Source organism: Bos indicus, chromosome 10, assembly GCF_029378745.1.
Source record: "Bos indicus isolate NIAB-ARS_2022 breed Sahiwal x Tharparkar chromosome 10, NIAB-ARS_B.indTharparkar_mat_pri_1.0, whole genome shotgun sequence".
NCBI lineage: Eukaryota > Metazoa > Chordata > Mammalia > Artiodactyla > Bovidae > Bos > Bos indicus.
In genome coordinates, this window is record NC_091769.1 from 34,199,305 (window position 1) to 34,221,117 (window position 21,813).

A 21,813-nucleotide genomic window follows, 5' to 3' on the forward strand; every position below is an offset into this window, starting at 1 on the left:
TCCTCCCCACCCAAAGGATGATGACCATACCTCTGACTCCCACTATTTCCCACATCCTATCAACAAAGCACAGTTTTGTTTTTTTTCTCTCTCTCTAATTCTCTCTTCCTACCATCCCCTCTCAATACTGCCAGGACCTTTATGCTCTATGAGAGTATTTGGAATGTTAAGAGATTCTCAGGGAGAAGTTTTCATCATTCAATCAGAATTGGTTTTTCACGTGCATTAACTCCAGCCAGCATGCCAACGTGTCTGATGTCCCATAAGATGTAAAATTACAAGGCAATATCTTCTTCAAAGGTGAAAAACAAACCCCAGATGTTTCCAACAGCAGTTAAGAGCCACAAAACACGTTAGAAAATTTCCTCTAACTTTAACTCTAGCACAGATAATCTAGACAAAAATCTTAAAAAAAAAAAATCGCCTTAGAAAGTACTTTGATGTTGGGTGTACAATTAGCTAAAGCTTCGTATTTCAAATATTTGAGGCAAATTTGAGTATGTTTTGGGGTGACATTAAGCCTGAAATTAATGTCAGAACCTGGCTAAAGGACTACAAAAGACACAGAAATCTTTATATGGTGGATGTCAAGAAGCACAGACCATTTGCCTGTCCTTTTCCTCCTGTACAGAAGCTGTAAGAGAACTATTACCATCCCACCCCACAGATGAGAAAACAGGTTCGCAGAGTCAATGTCAGACATGTAATTTACCAAGTCAATTCCAGTTCTAAACGTGTTACAGTGGCTTCCTGCTGACGCAATGACCTATCTTAGCCATGTTTTAGCTCCCTGCGCAAGATAAGTCATGTCCAAATTGGGAAATGTGAGTTCCTGCCCTAGCTCTGCCCCTCATTAACAGGGAGGAATTGGATAAGCCACTTCCCCTCTCTGGGTGAATGGGCAGGCTAGATAGTCTCTGGAAGCAGAATTGTCGTGGAAGAGCTGAGGTTGCTTCAGCTATTCTGTGTGCCCAGCTGAATGCTTCTTCAGTCTAATCCTGCCGATTAGTTCTGCTGAGGGCATGTGACTGGGGCAGAGTTCACATAAATGTCTTGGGAGGAAGGAACCACTGTAAAAAATCAGATCTTTCTTGGCCCAGAGAGCCACCACCAGCCACGCATCCTCTGCATGCAGCTCTGGAAGAGCACTCTTGGTGAACAACTTGGGCTGTGATGTGTTTTCAACCCCAATGTCACACTGTCAAATGTCTGTGGACTGAAAAATCAAGGAGAATTTTTGTTGAAGAAACCTTACATATTAGGAAATCTTATAGGTATCTCTAAAAATGACTTTGCTATGCCTATAAGGCAATATATAAATGAGATCACACTGGCATACTGGCTGTTTACAAACTGTGAGAGGCGGAGTCAGGGAGTGAAGCTAGTGGGTGAGATTCCCTGGCAGGCTTCTCAGAGATCAGTGGTTTTGAAAAAAAAAAAAAAAAAGAGGGAGGGGCAATCCAGGCATGGTACAGAAACCATTTCCTTTTGGCTGGGAGCTTGAAAAGCAGCTGGGGAAGCAAAAGGCAAAGGACAAACTATGAGGATATGGAAGATGATTGCTAGAATTGGGATTTACAGAAGGTAATGAGAAGTCAACTTGGGGTCTGCTAGAAGGCGATCACTGATTTCCTTTCTTTTCTTCTAGGGCAGCTGCACAGCATGGAACCTGCATTCAGATATTTACAGCAGGCGACTGGGCCTTGGCTAACTGGCAGTGGGCTGGGAGATGGAGGAGGAAGGGTGTGTGCAGATGTTGGAGGCAGATTAAGGAGACCTTTCAGCTCCCTGAAGGACAGCCGCCTTCTCTTATAAATATTTCTTCTTTTCTCATCACTCCTTTTCTGTATTTACCCAGTTCACTGATGGCAACTCACAAAAGATTTGCAGAGCCTCACATTTTCCTTTTGGGCTTCCCTGGTGGTTCAGTGGTAAAGAATCCACCTTCAATGCATGAGATGTGGGTTCAGTTCCTGGGTCAGGAAGGTCCCCCAGAGAAGGAAATGGTAACTCACTCCAGTATTCTTGCCTGGGAAATCCCATGGAGAGAGGAGTCTGGTGGGCTACAGTCCATGGGGTCACAAAAGAGTCAAGCAGGACTTAGTGACTAAACAAGTTTTCATTTTAGTTGCAAGCTGGGCCTTGAAGGAGGATAAAGCAAACTCTTTAGTCACATCTGCCCTTGTGGATGCTGTGGTCTTGTTTGCTAGAGATGAAGATCTCATACTGTCTGTGGTCATCCAATAAGGTGCTTGCAGAACAAGGCTGGGAAGGCCCCTCCCTCTTTTTTTTTTTTTTTTTACAAAGAATGCTTTGAAAGAAAGAACACAAAATCGAGCCTGGTTCCTGAAAGTTTTCATAGCAGCAGCTGGTTCTGAGATACTTGTAGTGAAAACCCTGGGACTCTGTTGCCAATGAGAAATATACAAGATGACAAACCACACTGACCAACTACTTTAGAGGAGGTAAAGCCCAGCTTTGTCTAAATCAAAAACCACAGAGTCATAGGAGGATGTCCTCTCCCACCAAATGGGATGTCCTTGAACAGCATCCAAGATACATGGTTATGGGCCTCTTCTCCAACATCCTCTGTGCTGAGAAACTAACTGCTATTCAAGGTACCCCAATGACCTATTGTTGAAAAACATTCCTCTTTACATAGAGCTGAAAACTGCCTCCCAGTAATTTCCACCCACAGATTCTAATTCTGGAACTACATAAATCTATTTCCTCTTTCAGATGACAGCCTTTCCAATACAGTGCGACCATTATCTTGTCGCTCTTTTTCTTCTCTATTCTTCTTCATAAAAGTCTGTTTTCTAGGTCTGAATTCTTTCAGCTGTTCCTCGGTCTTCACTGACTTCCAGACTCTTCTTCTGGGATGCCCTATATTGTCAGTGCCCAACTAAGGAGAATTATCTGAGAGGAAAATATATTACAGGTGGGGCTGCCTTGCATAGAGCCTAGCGGGGCTATGATTTCCCTTGATCTGGGATGAATTGCTATTATGGCTAACGCTGCTGCTGCTGCTGCTAAGTCACTTCAGTCGTGTCCGACTGTGTGCGACCCCAGAGACGGCAGCCCACCAGGCTCCGCCGTCCCTGAGATTCTCCAGGCAAGAACACTGGAGTGGGTTGCCACCGCTAATAGCCATGCAAAATACATTAAAAGAAAGAAGCTAAACATAAAACATTAGAAACAGTACGATTCCATTTATATAAAGTCTCAGAATAAGCAAAACAAATCCCCGATGGAAATCAGAAACTGAGGATGGATGAATTCATTGGACAGGAGCACAAGGGAAATTTCTGGGGTGATGGAAAAGCATCTTACTTTATTTGGGATAATGGAAAATAGGTGCATAGTTGTCAAAAATCATCAATCTCTGATCTGTGTACTTTACTGTATGTAAGCTATACCTCAATACAACAAAGAAAATTCAGAAAATTTTCATATAGCAAACCACCTTCTTTTGCCCTCACATTTTCCTTCCATTTGTTCAGCTTGAGGTATTTATAAGACAGCAAAATGCCACAAATGTATATCAAGAAGTGCAGCTGCCAGCTTTTCTATTGTTAGTCAATTAAGCATGCACAAATTTGCTTTCTTCATTATGTGATTCTACTTTTATGTATTGAAAGAAAAAAAGCAACTAAATCTCAAGCACAATATTTCAATGCCAATTACCTTCACAAAAACTACTTGATTCTTGATATTTTATTAAAAGACAAGGATAATAAAGCAAATAGAAAAACATCTTTTTTGAGCTGAAATAAGACTTAGGCACCCTTGTGATGAGGGAGGTGGTACCACTAAAACAAATGTTAATTAAATAAAAGCTAATGTTAATTGCTAGTTTCTTTATTGGTTTGGTGGTGCAAAGAGTAGGTCTTTTTAAAAGCAAAAATGCTCCAAAACTTTTGTTTCTACTATTTCTGACTCAACTTACAATTTGAACATTAGTACAACCCATTGAAGCAAGAGAAAACTGAGGTTTTCTAGACATCAGAAAGAACTCTCGTCAGTCAGTAATTGGGATCATTTTCAAAGTTATCCAAGACAGAATAAAATTAAAAAGCCAACAAAGCCCCATAACCTCAGTCTTACCACAAGGAAACTATCTGACAAATTCCAATATAAGGGCATCCTACTGTACACCTGACCAGTACTCCCCCAAACTGTCAAGGTTATCAAGAACAAGGAAAGTCTAAGACTCTTGTCACAGTCAAGAGGCACCTAAGGAGACATGACAGCTAAGTGTAACAGGATGTCCTGGATAGGATTCTGGAACAGAAAAAGGACAGGTAAAAACTAAGGAGATTGAATAAAACAAACTTTAGTTAATAATAATGTATAAATGTTGATGCGTTAATTATAAAAAATGTGCCATATAAAGTAAGATGTTAATAATAGGGGAGACTGGAGAGGGGTATAGTGGAACGTTCCATACGATCTTCTTGATTTCTCTATAAATCTAAAATTAAGTCTAAAGAATAGGTTACTATACAGATTGTACAGCATGGGGAAAAAAATCCAGAAAGTTCCACATTGAGGTTTTCAGAGGTAATATATCTTCATGATGGCTGAGTGCCAAAGAATTGATGATTTCAAATTGTGGTGCTGGAGAAGACTCTTGAGAGTCCCTTGGACTGCAAGGAGATCAAACCAGTCAATCCTAAAGGAAATCAACCCCGAGTATTCACTGCAAGGACTGTTGCTGAAGCTGAAGCTCCTATACTTTGGCCACCTGATGTGAAGTGTCAACTCACTGGAAAAGACCATGATGCTGGGAAAGATTGAAGGCAAAAGGAGTAAGGGGTGGCAGAGGATAAGATGGTTAGATAGCATCACAGATTTCAACAGACATGAATTTGAGCAAACTCCAAGAGATAGTGAACGACAGAAAAGCCTTTCATGCTGCAGTCCATGGGGTTGCAAAGAGTCAGACACAACTGAGTGAAAAACAACACTATATCTTCACAATGGAACTAAAGGTTTTTAAAAAGCCATGGAAGGAAGCCTTCAGAACCTGTACCCTTTATGTCCTTCAGTGGGTCTAGGGGAGGGAAGTGCTGGCTTCTGGTCATGTGCTTTGACTACACTAGGTCTACCACCTGATGATAATGAGACTGAACTTGGATACCCAAATCAAATGTTCCACATTCTGCTCAACATTTGATAATGCCAGTCTTTCAGGTAGCAGTCATTTTAATGGGTGTGAAATGATGTCTCATCATGGTTTTAATTTGCACGTTTCTGAAAACAACTGGTACTCAGCAGGTTTCCATGAATTATTATTGGCCATTTGTAGATCTTCTTCTGCAAAGTTCTTTCTTCTGGGAACCTAGCCTTTCCTTCCATTGTTGGCTCCAAATCTGAAACCTTGGTTAAGTCCAATAACTGAGTAAGTGCTGTTGGATTTTTATTGCGGCAACTGCTTCTTGATCATCCATTTTCAGTTTATTCTGATGGTAAGTCAGACAGCAGTTGTTTTTTTTTTTTTTTTTTTTTTTGCCCCTAAGGATGCTGAGTTCTATTAACAATTTCTATAAATATCTTGGCCAAACCCTCTTGGCTATTATTCCAACCTTGCCACTCATGATAATCAGATCCATTCTGAGAGTTAAGCATCATTATCTGGCTTCTATTTTTAAGGGGTGGGGTTCCTATTATCTTTATAGGATTAAGCTAACTAATAGTAATAACCTCCTTCCTACTATCCCCAGTGGTCTTGAAAGAGGAGTCACCACCAAACTTCTGAGTGACACCAGTGTGCCTCACACATGTGTACTCTGTCTGTGAAATATAATTGTTTGGTGGGTATTCTGGCCGTATATAATGTGTCTATTCCAGGGAGCCCACTTCTCTGAGTCTTTCTTCTAGCATCTGCAGAGGGTGAAATTCCGGCCTTTCTCCCTTTCACTTACCGGAAGCCACTGCTCTTTCTGTGTATCTAGAATACAGCCTCGTAGCAAGTACATGCCATTTCTCGGGGTCCTTGCCAGGATGTTAAATTCTGTATTCCAGAAAAGTACTTCCAGACCAAGACATGTCCTCTCATGCAGTGTTGTGTTCTAGCCTCTTTAATTAAGAGTCCTCAGGGCCCAGTCCCATGTGTGTGCCTGCTTGGGAGGGCTTGCTGCTCCACTGCGAGGGGGGGGTTGGTTGGGGGTGGTGGTGGCCGTATTTTCCTTGTCAGCCCAGCAGATACGCAGCTAGGTGGAGCTGCAACTTAACCCTAGTAGAGACTTCCCTGGTGGCTCAGATGGTAAAGCGTCTGTCTACGATGCGGGAGACTCGGGTTCAATCCCTGGGTTGGGAAGATCCCTTGGAGAAGGAAATGGCAATCCACTCCAGTACGATTGCCTAGAAAATCCCATGGACAGAGGAGCCTGGTAGGCTACAGTCCATGGGGTAGCAAAGAGTCAGACACGACTGAGCAACTTCATGTTCACGTTAGACCAAGTGGCCAGGAGGGGAGGTAGAGGCCTCTGTATTCTCTGCATTGTCTTTAAGTGAGGGAGTGATCCCAGCTCTTCATGAGAGAGGTGGGTCATCCTTAGGCTCAGAGAGTTTAGAGAAATCTGGGAATTACTTCAAATGTTTGGGAGAAATCAACCCAGACATTCCACCCCATGGGTCAGAGTTCATTTCCCCTAACCAAATTGCTTTCAGCTTTGGTAGAACAGACCTGCCTGGACTGGGAGTTTTAACCTTCACTGGAGTTTGGGCTACACTTCCTACTAAGACTCCATTTTTGTCCTCCATCTTCAGGTGAGGAAAGCCTCTTCATGTACTTTTATGGAGAGCTTCTGATGTTGTCACCTGACTTTCAACTGCTTGTTAACGGTTCTCAGTCGTACTCTGAACTATATTCTTTTTGTAGAACTCCAACAATGTAGCAACAGACATCCTGTCTCACTGCCCTCGACGTTACTCTTTTTTAAAAAAAAATTAAATTTTTACTTACTTGGCTGTGCCAGGTCTCCTTTGCTGCATGTGGGCTCTTTAGTTGTGGCATGCAAACTCTTCTTTATGGCATGTGGGATCTAGTTCCCTGATCAGCGATTGAGCCCAGGCCCCCTGCATTGGGAGGATGAAGTCTTAGCCACTGGACGACCACAGAAGTCCAAGGTCACTCTTTTTGTGACACTTTAATAACACCAATACATGGCACAAGTTGTGGCTCAGCTGGTGAAGAATCTGTCTGCAATGCGGGAGACCTGGGTTCAGTCCCTGGGTTGGGAAGGGACTCCATCCCCTGGAGAAGGGATGGCCTACCCACTCCAGTATTCTGGCCTGGAGAATTCCATGGACTGTTAGTCCATGAAGTTGCAAACAGATGGACACGACTGAGCGACTTTCACTTTCCCACCTCTGTACTATCCTGTTTCACCACTTTAGTGGTGTGATTTAGTGGTTGTATCAGAGGCTGTGTGTACTCCAGCCACCCTCAGGGACGGGTCCCCACTGCCAGCTGGCTGGTGAGCGAGCCAGCTGCCCACATAAGTCTACTGGCTGCTTCCTTGGGCCACTGCCGGCATCAACTTTCCCAGGCTGGGTCTCTGGGAAGCTGACTCCAAGATGGAGTTCAGTGTGCAGACTGTTTATTCGGGAGGACCCATACCCATAGAAGGAAAGAGGAGAAGGCGGGACTGGGTAGTGGAAAGAGTCATTTAAAATCTTACATGACAAGAATTACACTATCATTGTAGAAAGTATAGCAGATAAAAAGAAGCAAAGTGAAGCAAGAATCTCCCACCATGCTAACACTACTAATCTTCCACTTGAGGAATATGTTTTACACAGTGTTAGATAAATGTATACATAATTCCTTATTAAAAATGGTTTTCATACTGTACATAATGTTTCTTAGTCTGCCTTTCTCCATCATATATTAGGAATACTTATCCCTGACAGTGAATATAAATCTATTCTGTCATCTCAGCGATGGCAGAGAGAGGCCTCCACACTCTGTGGGAGGCTGGATGATGCTTGTCTAACAGGGCAGCCTGCCTGGGCGCCAAGGTTGGCTCCACATTTATCAGTTTTATGACCCGGGATGAAATAGTGAGCCGCTCTGCAACTGAGCTTTATCATGTGTAAAATGCTATTGTAGTGCCTACTTGTTGGGGGGATTGGGTGAGTTAATACACACAAAATGTTGAGAACAGAGCCTTTGGTAAATGCAGTGCAGCTGGTGCTAGAGCTTTGTATGAAATACTATTGTTTATTTTACCAAAGTCTCCACTTTTTGACGTTTCCTCTGGTGAAAATAATGTCTCCTGTTGTCTTCTGCTCAGGGGAGGATTGGGGGTACCTATTTGCTTATTTCCCTCAGATAAACTCCTAGAATTAAGATTGCTATGTCGGAGATGGGGGTGGATATGGGGGGAGAGGAGGGGGGTTGGGGATGGGGAGTTGGTGTTTGGTGGGAATGGAATTTCAGTTTGGGAGAGTGAGAGGTTCGAGAGATGGATAATGGTGAGAGTTGCCCAGCAATACAGGTGTGCTTGGTGTCACTGAGTATAGTTAAAATGGTATGTTTTGGTTATGTGACTTTTACCACAATAAAAAAAAATTTTAAAAAACTGCTGTGTTAAAAGGAACGTGAATTTAAAAACAAAAGAAAAAATTGTTTTTCATTGTTGCCAGGTAGGCCAGTTAGAAAGCTGCAACGATTTTCAGAACAAGCACTGAGGTACAAGGGTGCCCATTGGCTCAGCCTGTCTCCATCATTAGCACGGACACCCGTGGACAGCCTGGCCAGTTGGTAGACAGTCAGGTTTCCACGTGTGTTTATTTACTTACTAAAGAGGCTGAATTTTTTCCAAATTCTGTTTGTCAATTGTACCTCTTTTGTAACTGGCTACTTAAAGCCTTTACCTACTTTTCTCAGGAGTTTCACTTTTTCTTTATGAGTTTGAAAGGACTTTTTATCTCTTAAGGATACTCTGAAAATTTTTCAAGTCTTAAATATAAAACTAGCTTATGAAACTTGAATGTGATATTGAAGTTTGAGTCAGGCATTAAAACTATATTTGATATGGAAGAGATCAGTTGTTTTCTAGAAACTCTTCAGAAGTGCACTCGTGAATCTGGGCGAAGGGTAAATGAGTGTTCTTTTCTCTCTTTTCCCATTTTTTTTCCCTGTAATTATGAAATTATATCAAAGTAAGAAGTTCCCCCAAAATACGTACCTGAAAAGAAAGTTGGCTGGTGGGTTACTGGTGCCTAGTTAAGCCCGGCTGTGAAATACCTGACTGCTCTCTTTCTTTATATGGTGGCAGGTATAAAAAGACATCCCACATCTTAATTCAGTAAAGACAGCCATCTCTGCGGCCAGTCTGAGACAACAGAGTGTGAGCTGGTCCTGCCGAGACCAGCTGCCTACAGACGTGCCCTTCCCTGGCCTGACTCAGGTCTGCTGGAACAGTCATACCCTCTGCTCTGCTGTCATACGCTCAGGACCCGGCTTGGAACGGTAAGAAAACGGTTAGGGAGCTTTCCTCTCTTCCCACTGGTCTCAGGAGGATTGGAGGTGTTTTCTCTGTCCTCACAAAGTCTGTGCCTCTCATGTAAGGTCTACTCACTTAGGGAAAAAGGATCTCACTCTTAGCTCCATCCCTGGTCCTCAGTCAGACAAACATACGTTCTAGGTTAGGCTGCAGAAACAAATTACCGCTCTCTGTCTCTATGACTTAATTCAATAAAAACTCATGCTACTGACCCAATGTGAGCAGTGAAGGTCTGGGGTCAGGCATGGGGGTTAGTGAGGGCTCTGCTCCAGACAGTCACCCAGGCAGTTCAGGCTCACAAAAGGCTTGACTATCTGTCATAGCACCAGCTACCACCGCAAAGGGAGAGAGAAGCATGGAGAAATTACACTCACTTTTCTCTGCTTTGGCTATAAAGTGTCATATGGTTTGCACTCACACCCATTGCCCTGAACCAGTCACAAGGCCCTACCAACGTGCAAAGTGGCTGGAGCATGTGCAGAAGCCCCTAGAATATGGGGTAAGTTTTCCCATCTCTGCCCACTCCCAGCATTAGGCTCTGGACACTTCCTTCCAGCAATGTAATTTAACTATTTATAATATTTTGTCCAATGTCTGTTTCTTGCTAGACCTGGAGTTTTTGGTGGGGTTGGGACTCCATCTTTTTTGTTCACCGTTGCATTCTTCATGCCCAGCCAGGTATCTGGCACAAAAAACAGCAATAGGACTGGGACCTTTAATCCCATCTAGTGGTAACACACATATACTGCAGGAGTTGTTACTTTGATATATCAATGAGGGACTCTGCCTTCAGTTCTTTTTTGGGGTCAAGGGTAGGGGTGGAAGAGGCTTCCCAGGTGGTGCTAGCAGTAAAGAATCCGCCTGCCAAAGCAGGAGACATAAGAGACTTGGGTTCAATCCCTGGGTCAGGAAGATCCTCTGGAGGAGGTCTTGGTAACGCACTCCAGTATTCTTGCCTAGGGAATTCTATGGATAGAGGAGCCTGGAAGGCTACAGTCCATACAATCACAAAGCGTCGGACAGGACCAAAGTGACTTAGCATGGGCGGGTGGGGGCCGGGAACAGTGCAAGTGGGAGTGTGAGGAGGTGGAACAGAGAGTTAGAAAAGGAGAGATTTTCAAGATTTCAGTAGACAAATGCTTTAGAATAAGAATCTCCATATGTCATCTGGTAGTTAGCCTATCAGTGAGGATCCCATCCCAGTTTTACCCCTTTCCCACTTTGGCTGGTAAAAGAGCTGTGGGGTATCAGAGTTGGAAGGAGACAAAATGAGTTAAAATTACACACCAAATAAAAAATTTAAAATCTACTTGAAAGTGTTAGTCTCTCAGTCGGGTCTGACTCTGTGACCCCATGGACTGCCACGTGCCTTTGTCCATGTCCAGGAAGAATACTGGAGGGGGTTGCCATTCTCTTCTCCAGGAGGTCTTTCCAACCCAGGGATCAAACTCGGATTTCCCGCATTGCAGGTAGATTCTTTACTGCCTGAGCTGTCTGCTTACAGCTGCTAAATTAGTTGCAAAATAAATTGGTTTACTAGTCTGTCTCAATGCTGGCCTGCCCACCCTCAGCACATGGGACAGAAAACAGACAAAGCTAGTGATCTTCCCCACCTCCCCCCACCCCTCAATATCACTTCTTCAGGATCTATGTTCCAGGGGCTTCTGTCAGAGCTGAAACATTCAAGGTAAAGAGCCATGTTAAGATTTCTAAAAAATTATCTAACTCTGGACTTTGAGGTTTCTGAGAAGTATCAGGGCCGGTTCTGGCTGCCAACCGCTGACTGGATGAAAGCTAATGACCCCAGAGGGCAGACAAAGGATTTAAAAAGCAAAGCTTAACTGATGTTAATTGTGGGAGACAGGAAAAATTGGAGGACAGTAATGGGAGGTGAGCATTTGTATGGTTTCTGCTCCATCACCCTCTACCCAGAGACTGTGGGCCCTTCTGTGTAAGTGGTCCTGTGCTCTTTGAAGTCCATTATCTCCCCAGGATGCCCCGTTACCTACTTGGTGAGATGGAAACTATGGTGCCCTGCTGCTGCCTCTGGGGAGGAGGAACCTGGGGCCGACAACATTTCAGAAAATAAGAAACAAAGCAAAACTTAGTTAACGATGAAGAAAGAGGAGGCGGGCTTTCCTAACATAGAGCAGGCTGGGAAGTTTGCTTTGTTCATAAGAAACTGATTAACTGAATGTGGCTAAGGTGAAGAAGGAAGAATTAAAATGTATACATGTAACAAATGTATTTTGTAGACATATATAATACAAATGTATTATTTGTAGACATAATAAAGAAGAAACAAGACAAGTTCATGGAGGTGACAGACTTTTTTTTGTATGGAGGAGAACAATCCTGAATTTTTAATTAATAATAACATATTTATGGGGCACTTGGTAGGTGCTGGGTACCAGGCGAAGTGCTTCTACATGGTTTATCTCTCAATTCTTACAGGTACTCTGCGTGGTAGAGGTTTCTACTATCCCCATTTACAGAGGAGAAATGCGCTCAACAAGGTTCTGTAATTTGCCCCAAATCATGCAGTTAGGAGGGGTGGGACCAGCATTCCATTTTCTTTCCAGAGTCCCGGCTTTCATGGCAAGTTTATACAGCCACCACTTTGTCTTTTTATGCCTCTTGAGTCCTAGCTCCTAGCATTACTAATATTCCTCCTGACTCATTTTGTCTCTTTGCTGCCTTTCCTGTACGATGACCTCCTTTCTTCTTTGCCTAACGAAGAGCCATAATCAACATCATCAAAATGTATTTATTCTGCTGCGCTGGGGGCAGGGGACGTAGCCATGTGTGAAGGAGGGGCCCTCTGGCCCCAGCAGTGATGCATTTGTCTACCCGAGGTTTTGCACGGCCGGTTCTTCTGTCCCTTGATCGCCCCTCCTCCTCCCCTCTCCCCACCCTCCCCCATCTTTCCTTGGCTCCACCCACATTTCAAAGCTCTGTGCTCAAAGGAACCCAGAGAGAACAGCTTGAGGCCCCAGAGCCCTTTCCTGTGAGAAGATTCTTAGAATTCTTCAAAGGGTTTACCCAGTGTTACAGGGTTACAGGTTATCACTGAGGAGCTAATACCATACTGAAGTATATCTTCTTCAGTGGAAGGCTTTAAACCGGTTGAAACTCTGTTTTCTGAGGATTTATTACTTTTTGATCTGACCTGGACAGGGAAGGGATGAAAGGCAATTCAAAGTGAAAAAGGTCTTCTGGGCTCTGAATTTTCTTTCTTTCTGTGCAAATAAATGTTTGCACCTACAAACATGAAAAAGACCAACCATAGATGACACACTTCTCTGCAGAATGGTGGCAGAATGTGCAGTGTGAGGGGCCCTGACTGGGGCCATGGGGGTGGGTGGGACGCAGAGGTCTCTGGACTTTTAGCACGGGTAAGTGTGCCAGGCTGGCGTCTTCTTGGACTCAAACATTGGGTCCCTGTTAGAGTCAGAGTTTAGGACCAGGAGCTGAAAGATTAGGGAAGAAGGTTTTGCCCTGTCACTGATGATCTAAGATCCTAAACACACCATTCAACTTCTCTGCCCAAGTTTCCTTATCTGTACAGATAGATTATTTTGCAGTGCTCTGGTTAAAGGTTCAAGTAATAAGTAGATCTGATCACAGGAACACTCTGCTTAAAAAACTACTGTGTTCTTGGAGTGGGACAATCCATGTTATTGAAATGACTGTACTACCCAAGGCAATCTATAGATTCAGTGTAATCCCTATCAAATTACCAGTGGCAGTTTTCACAGAACTGGAACAAATAGTTTTAAGACTTGCATGGAAACAAAAAAGGCCTCCAATAGCCAAAGCAATCTTGAGAAAGGGGAATGGAGCTGGAAAAATCGCACTCCCTGACTTCAGACTATACCACAAAATAATCAAAACAGTATACTACTGGCATAAGCAGACACATAGACCGATAGAGCAGTACAGAGAGCCCAGAACTACACTCCTGCACTTATCAGCAGTCTATGACAAAGCGGCCAGAATATACAGTGGAGAAAAAATTTCTTCAGTAGGTGGGGCAGGGAAAACTGGACAGCTACATGTGAAAGAATGATGTTAGAACATTCTCTAACATCACACACAAAAATAAGCTCAAAATTTATTAAAGACCTAATTGTAGGACTGTCTACTATCAAATTCTTAGAGGGAAGCACAGGCAGGACACTCCTTGACATAAATAGAAACAATTATTTTTTTGGATTTGTTTCCCACAGTAATGGAAACAAAGACAAAAGTAAACAAATGGGACCTAAACATAAAAGTTTTTTCACAGCGAAGGAAACCATAAACAAAATGAAAAGGCAGACTCTGCAGACTGAGAGAAAATATCTGGAAACGTGACCAACATTGGATTAAATTCCAAAATATACAAACAGTTCATACAGCTAAGTATCAAAAAAATAAACAACCTAATCAAAAAGTGGGCAGAAGACCAAACGAGGCGTTTCTCCAAAGACATACAGATAGCCAAAAGGCACATGAAAAGATGCTCAATATCACTAATTATTAAAGAAATGCAAATCAAAACCAGTCAGAATGGCCAGAAGTCTACATCCAGAAGTCTACAAATAACAAATGCTGGAGAGGGTGTGGAGAGAAGGGAACTCTCTTGCACAGTTGGTGGAAATGTAAACTGGGGCAGCCACCATGGAAAACAGTATGGTGGTTTCTCAAAAAACTAAACAATCGAGCTGCCACATGATCTAGCAATCCCACTCCTGAGCATACATCTGGAAAATACAAAAACTCTAATTTGAAAAGATACATGAACCTCAGTGGTCACTGCAGCACTCTTTATAATAGTCAAGACACAGAGCAGTGTAAATGTCCATCAACAGATGGATGGATAAAGAAGATGTGATATACTTATCTACATGCCGATATATATTACTCAGCCATAAAAAGAATGAAATAATGCCATTTGCAGCTACATGGTTGGACCTAATTATCATACTAAGTGAAGTAAATCAGACAAAAACAAATATCACCTACATGTGGAATCTAAAAAGTAATACAAATGAACTTATTTATAAAACAGAAAGAGACGCGCAGACATTGAAAATAAACTTATGATTATCAAAGGGGAAAGGGGAGAAGGGATAAATTTGAAGTTTGGGATTAACATGTACACACTACTATATATAAAACAGATAAACAACAAGCACCTACTGCACAGCGCAGGGAGCTATATTCAATATCTTGTAAATAACTATAATGAACTACTGCACAATTGCACTCATCTCGCACGCTAGCAAAGTAGTGCTCAAAATTCTCCAAGCCAGGCTTCAACAGTACGTGAACTGTGAACTTCCAGATGTTCAAGCTGGATTTAGAAAAGGCAGAGGAACCAGAGATCAAATTGCCAACATCTGTTGGATCATCAAAAAAGCGAGGGAGTTTCAAAAAAACATCTACTTCTGCTTTATTGACTATGCCAAAGCCTTTGACTGTGTGGACCACAATAAACTGTGGAAAACTCTCAGAGATGGGAGTACCAGAACACCTGACCTGCCTCCTGAGGAATCTGTATGCAGGTCAAGAAGCAACAGTTAGAACTGGACATAGAACAACAGACTGGTCCCAAATCAGGAAAGGAGTACGCCAAGGCTGTCTATTGCACCCTGCTTATTTACCTTATATGCAGAGTACATCATATGAAATGTTGGGCTGTATGAAGCACAAGCTGAAATCAAGATTGTCGGGAGAAATATCAATAACCTCAGATATGCAGATGACACCACCCTTGTGGCAGAAAGCTTAGAATAACTAAAGAACCTCTTGATGGAAGTGAAAGAGGAGAGTGAAAAAGTTGGCTTAAAACTTAACATTCAGAAAACTAAGATCATGGCATCTGGTCCCATCACTTCATGGCAAATTGATGGGGAAATAGTGATAGACTTTATTTTGGGGTTCCAAAATCACTGCAGATGGTGACTGCAGCCATGAAATTAAAAGACACTTGCTCCTTGGAAGAAAAGCTATGACCAACCTAGACAGCATATTAAGAAGCAGAGACATTACTTTGCCAACAAAGGTCCATGTAGTCAAGGCTATGGTTTTTCCAGTAGTCATGTATGGATATGAGAGTTAGACTATAAGGAAAGCTGAGCACCGAAGAATTGATGCTTTTGAACTGTGGTGTTGGAGAAGACTCTTGAAAGTCCCTTGGACAGCAAGGAGATCCAATCAGTCCATCCTGAAGGAAATCAGTCCTGAATATTCATTGGAAGGACTGATGCTGAAGCTGAAACTCCAATACTTTGGCCACCTGATGCGAAGAACTGACTCATTTGAAAAAACCCTGATGATGGGAATGACTGAAGGCAGGAGGAGAAGGGGACGACAGAGGATGAGATGGTTGGATGGCATCACTGACTCTATGGACATGAGTTTGAGTAAGCTCCAGGAGTTTCTGATGGACAGGGAGGCCTGGCATACTGCAATTCATGAGGTTGCAAAGAGTCGGACACGACTGAGCGACTGAAATGAACTGAACTGAACTATAATGAAAAAGGAACTAAAATTGAATGTAGACAAACTGAATCACTTTGTTGTACATCTGAAACTAACAACATTGTAAATCAACCATACTTCAATTAAGAAAAAAATCTTTGGCTCACAGTAGTGCCACCTTTCAGCTTGGCAGACCAGTTCCCTCACCAACCAGCTACAAAGTCATGTCCCTCCACTCCCTATACAGTTTTCCCTTGGTATCCATGAGGGATTGGTCCCAGGAGCCCCATGGATACCAAAATCTGTGGATGCTCAAGTTCCTTATGAAAATGGTGTAGTATTTGCATATAAACCGAAGCATATCCCCCCATATACTTTAAATCATCTCTACATTGCTATCATACTTAATGCAATGTAAATGCCATGTAAATAGTGGCCAGTACAGTGCAAATTCAAGTTTTGCTTTTGGAAGTTTCTGGATTTTTTTTTTCAATTATCTTCAATTTTAGTTGCTTGAATCCATGCATACAGAACCCGTGGATATAGAGGGCCAACTGTACTCCCATTAAACACATTTTTCTAGAGATCTTAACCAAACACGCCTCTTTGTACTTCCATCCAGGCTGTTTCCTTTGCCTGTGATGCTCTAAATTTTCTTGCTTGCTCTGGCGTTTGACATTAACCAATGTCCATGCGTACCTCCCTCCTCAGACACTGGGATTCTTCCTTTATAAGCTGAATGAACTTATACAAGTTACTTGGTTTATCTGAGCCCTGGTCTCCTCATCTCCAAATTGGGACTAACAGTAATTCCCAGTGGTGTAGCTAGAGGTCCCAGGGGGAGTGAGAGGAAACGAAGTTACCCCAGACATGAATGCCATGAAGACTCAGATAAGAGGATGTTAGAGAAGTGGTGGAAAAGCTGGGTTTGTTCAAATGCATTTACAACATTTGTGGTCAGAACAAGAGACAACAGAGGAGATGGTCAAAAGACAGGGACTTTTAAATAACATGTTCCTTCTCCTGATAGTAACACCTGCCCATGCTCCTGATGTCATCTCTGGACCAGCTGGTGGGAAGGCTAAGGAGAGTTCATGCAGCTTCTAGTGCAAGTCTGGACACACAGAGCTCAAGAAACATTAGTTATGATTATTTTGTTTCATCAATGCTCCCATGGTGCTTTATACATAATGTATTACGTCATTTATTTGGGGGTAATTTCTGACCTGCTTTGTGCCTCAGTGTCCTCATCTGTAAGATGGGAATGAGAATAGTGTTCATCTTTGGTCGTGAGAAGACAAGCTGAGATACTAGTTGAAAGCTTTCTGTACATTGAGCACCCAAAAGTTGTGGCTGTTATAGACATTTGTTGTTAGCAAGTCAAGCAACAGGGAAGAGTGGGCCTCAAAAGCATCAGGTATATTCAGGCAGGTTTGGGAGAACATAAATGTTAGGGCTCCCTCTAGCGAGGATCTGGAGAAGTGCAGCCAGTGCCCCACCAACCAGTGATAAGTGGGCATCCACAGGCGGCTGATTAGCGGCACAGTAGCAAGGAGCCTGTGAGCTGGGAGTCTTGCAGGCTTTGCTGACCTCCTGGGTTGGATTAGGAGATTTATGGAGAGGCAATAGGATTTCAAATGTAAAGGTTGTGAAAAACATTACACATAGTATGGGACAGGCCAGGGGTTGTGCAAGCTTCCTCTCTTGTAAAATTGCTTGAGGATGGGAGACTCTGGGAAAGATTCCTTTTCCAAAGAGCATCCCAAGCAAGAGTAAAGGATCACTGCAGCCACTTATGGACTTCCAGGTGGAACAGGTGGTAAAGAATCTGCCTGCCAACACAGGAGACAGAGGTTCAATCCCTAGGTCAGGAAGATTCTCTGGAGGAGGAAATGGCAACCTACTCCAGTGTTCTTGCCTGGAGAATCCCATGGATAGAGGAGCCTGGTAGGCTACAGTCCATGGGATCACAAAGAGTCAGACACAACTGAGTGTACACACACACACACAAACCCGTTCAATGCCCCAGAATTAGTCTGGGTATTGAACACTGATCAGAAAGAAGAGATGTTGGGGATTGTGTTGATGTCTATATGGCTTAAAACATACATGTGGATTAAGGGAATGGGCTGAGGCTTAAGAGGGAAAATGCATGCCTCAGCAAAAGCCCTCTTGGTTTCTCAGGCCCTCTCTGTGGCTCACCACCCTTCAAACAGTCAACCTTTGGATGTCCCTCTTTTTGAACCACTTCCCTCCAGAAGCAACTCTGGGAGGATGACTAACCCTGGGAGAAGGAAACTTCAAGGGGGCAAGTGGAAAAAGTCAGGCCAGGCTATCAGGCTGTGGGATGGAGAGAGAATAAAGGGAAGATCTTCCTTCTCAAAGGAAGCTGTGGCTCTAGGAGATATGGGAGGCGTGAGGCTGGACCAGAACTTAGTGGCAATTGTCTCTATTGTTTGAAGGGAGAAGGAATCAGAAAGAATGTTCTCAGAGCTGGGGTGGGATGCTCTAAGAAGGTAAACTCTGATCTCTTCCTCCAGAGAGTTCAGTAGGATATGACCTGATCTTCAAGGGTACACATTAAGAACCAGAGCGACCTTAACTCAGGATTTGGGATCTTTTAAAAACAGGGGCATGCACCATGAGAGATAGATTCCATGCTGGTCTTCATTTGAGGTGGGAAAGTACTGGGGTGTTGGACGTGGTGATATGGAACCAAGAAGGGAGGTAGGAGGTCTGTTACTGCCGAAGCAATTGAAGATTAAGTGAGTAGTTTCTACTCTGGAAGCTGCTTACTCTCCAAGGAAGCAAGGACACACTGTAATAGAGTTTCACATGAGGATGCAGGCTGGGGAAGTGGGGCAGAAAATGCAAGCTTGGCTGCCTTATGATACTGTTGTGATGTGTGTATTTTGCTCATTGGAGCTTCACAAACCCATATTAGGGAAAGCCACTGTAAGGCAAAGGGCTAAGACTTATCATCAGGCAGCAAATTCAATACCCAGCAAAGTGTAAAAAGCATGCAGTAGTCCCCCCTTATCCTTGAGGATACATTGTAAGACCCACAGTGGATGCTTGAAACCATGAATAACACCAGTCCCTATATATACATGTGTGTATATATATGTGTGTGTGTGTATATATATATACACATATATACACACACTATTTTTTCCTGTACACACATGCCTATGGTAAAATTTAATTTATAAATTAGGCACAGTGAGAGATTAATTATAATAATAAAATACAATAATTAAAATGATATACTATAATGAAAGTTATATGAATGTGGTCTCTCTCAGAATACCTTACTGTACAAGGTAATGCCTTTCCTACCTTAATGAAGCACTTAATATACACTGGGCTATAACTTGTAGTTGAGGTACAACACTAGAAAAACTAGCAAGAATTTCTTTATCCTTCTTCACAACTTTATGGATAGAAGACTCATTCTTACTGGAGAACAGCCTCAGCATATACTCCCCTCCACCTTTCCTTATTAAGTTGAGGACTTTTAGTTTTCTCTTAAAGGGAGCCCTTGATGGCTTCTCTTTGGCTTATCTGAATTGCCAGCATCACTCCTCTTGCATTTGGGGGCTGATATCAAGCAAAACAAGGGTGACTTGAACACACGCTCTGACTTGAACACAAGCCCTACCAGACAGTCAGATGGCCCAGGAAGCTACCATGTGACTCATGGACAGGATGTACTGACATTCCCAGGAGGACCGAGGAGGACGGACTGACATTCCCAGGAGGTCTGAGGAGGGCAGCACAGGATTTCCTCACTCTGCTCAGAATGGTGCACAATTGAAAATTTCTGAGTTATTTCTGAAACTTTGCACGTAATATTTCTGGACTGTGGTTGACCATGTGGAGCTGAAACTGCAGGAAGTTAAACCACGGATAATGGAGGACTTTGGTATTTTACTCATATGTACGTACGTGTGAAATCATCGTGGGAAAATTATGCCTGAGAAAATAGAGTGGATGTGTTCAGAAATCAAGATCAGACTGGTAACTGCTGACCTAAGAGCTTTGTCCTCTCTGGAGCCTGAATGTGAATGCAGGCATTGTTTCTGCTCCAGACACCCTTGTCACTGAAGATCAGAGCTTCCGAGGATTTATATTGCCTGCCTAGGGTGTGCTCCTCACAGCTCTTCGCAGAGCTCCAAATCATACCTTCTGGAACTTTCTATTCTTTTTGTGCCACCAAGTCTTATGCATTGCATTAACCCAAGGCAACTAGATTTATCAGGAAGAAAATAAAGACTGGACTTGACTTTTCTCTTTCCAGATGGTGAAACTGCCAGATCAGATGCTCTGTTTCTATCTCGCTTTGGGCAGTGGCTTAGTGCTGTTGTGGAACTTTCTAACCATCTCAATTTTTCAGATGAGCAGAAGCAAATAATCCCCCTCTCCTTAAGCGGCCTGTAGGGATAGGGCCCAAGAACTTCCCCAGAAACACTTGTATTTCTGATGACTGATTTGCACTGGAGCTTTGATTATTTTACAGCAATTAAACAGTAAAGGGGCCTTTCTAATGGTTAACTTGGATGCTCTGAATAGAAAACTACTGAAGACTCAATTCAGTTGAAAACCTGGTTAGACTCATAATTCACTGAGATTACTGGCTGAAGTGAAGAGTCAAAGTGTTGGTCAACCAGTTGTGTTCAAGCCTTTGCGACCCTGTAGACTGTAGCCCACCAGGCTCCTCTGTCCATGGGATTTCCCAGGCAATAATACTAGAGTGGGTTGCCACTTCCTTCTCCAGGGGATCTTCCTGACCCAGGGATTGAGCCCAGGTCTCCTGCATTGCAGGCAAATTCTTTACTATCTAAGCTACCAAGGAAGCCTGAGATTACTGGCTGGATGAGTAGATTTACTAGATATTTAACCAAGATCCAAGACAATTCAGATTCCTTAATTTAGATATGAATTTTGATAATTTTCCAAACTTCAAACAGGACTTTTTTCCCCAATTTTATTTTTTTTTCAGCTAGAAGCTGGCAATTAACTATCTAGGTAGTATTTTCATTTTCAGATACGGATTCTGATGAACAGGAAAAATAAAGAAAATTGAGGTGCCACATCATAACTTTGCAAACTACCTTTCATCAGTGGAAAACTGTTAAGAAATCCAGTGATCTAATCCAAATAACCTCTCAGTCATCTCTTGGCCTCTCCTGACTCCTGGCTTCTATTGACTGCCTTTGAGTTAGACTTGACTTGCCTCAGCTCTGCTACTTTCTGTAGGACTATATCATTTAGGAGCTTCCCAGGTGGTACTAGTGGTAAAGAATCTGCCTGGCAATACAAGAGATGCAAGAGCTGCAGGTTTGATCTCTGGGTCGGGAAGATCCCCTGGAGGAGGAAAATGGCAACCCACTCTAGTATTCTTGCTTGGAAAATTCCATGGACAGAGGAGCCTGGAAGGCTACAGTCCATGGGGCTGCAAAGATCAGACATACCTGAGCAGCATATCATTTAGGAAGCCCAATGAGAGGGTAGTTCCAAGCAGTGTTTGTGCCCAATTAAACTGTCCTCCCTAAGAGTTACTTCTCACACTTGGGGCACTCTCTTGAGTTTCTTGACTTGAGGATGTTCTGAAAATGCTGTGTCTTTGTTTTCAAAGTTCTTTGCAGAAGCTCTCTGGAAATAAGATCCTCCCAAAGGGTAGGAGAAGGGGGCAATAGGGGATGAGATAGTTGGATGGCATCACTGACTCAATGGACATGAATTTGAGCAAACTCTGAGAGATAAGTCTGGTGTGCTGCAGTCCATGGGGTTGCAAAGAGTTGGACTCGACTTAGTGACTGAACAA

At 43.0% G+C, this 21,813-nt stretch overlaps 1 long non-coding RNA gene across 1 annotated transcript; it reads left to right on the forward strand.

The window, feature by feature from the left end:
* The first annotated feature begins 1,123 nt into the window (after positions 1–1,123).
* LOC139185150 (uncharacterized) lies at positions 1,124–11,743 on the forward strand. The gene is made up of 3 exons (XR_011568679.1): positions 1,124–1,584; positions 9,291–9,484; positions 11,511–11,743. It is a non-coding gene; the product is annotated as an uncharacterized lncRNA (long non-coding RNA).
* Positions 11,744–21,813: the final 10,070 nt, after the last annotated feature.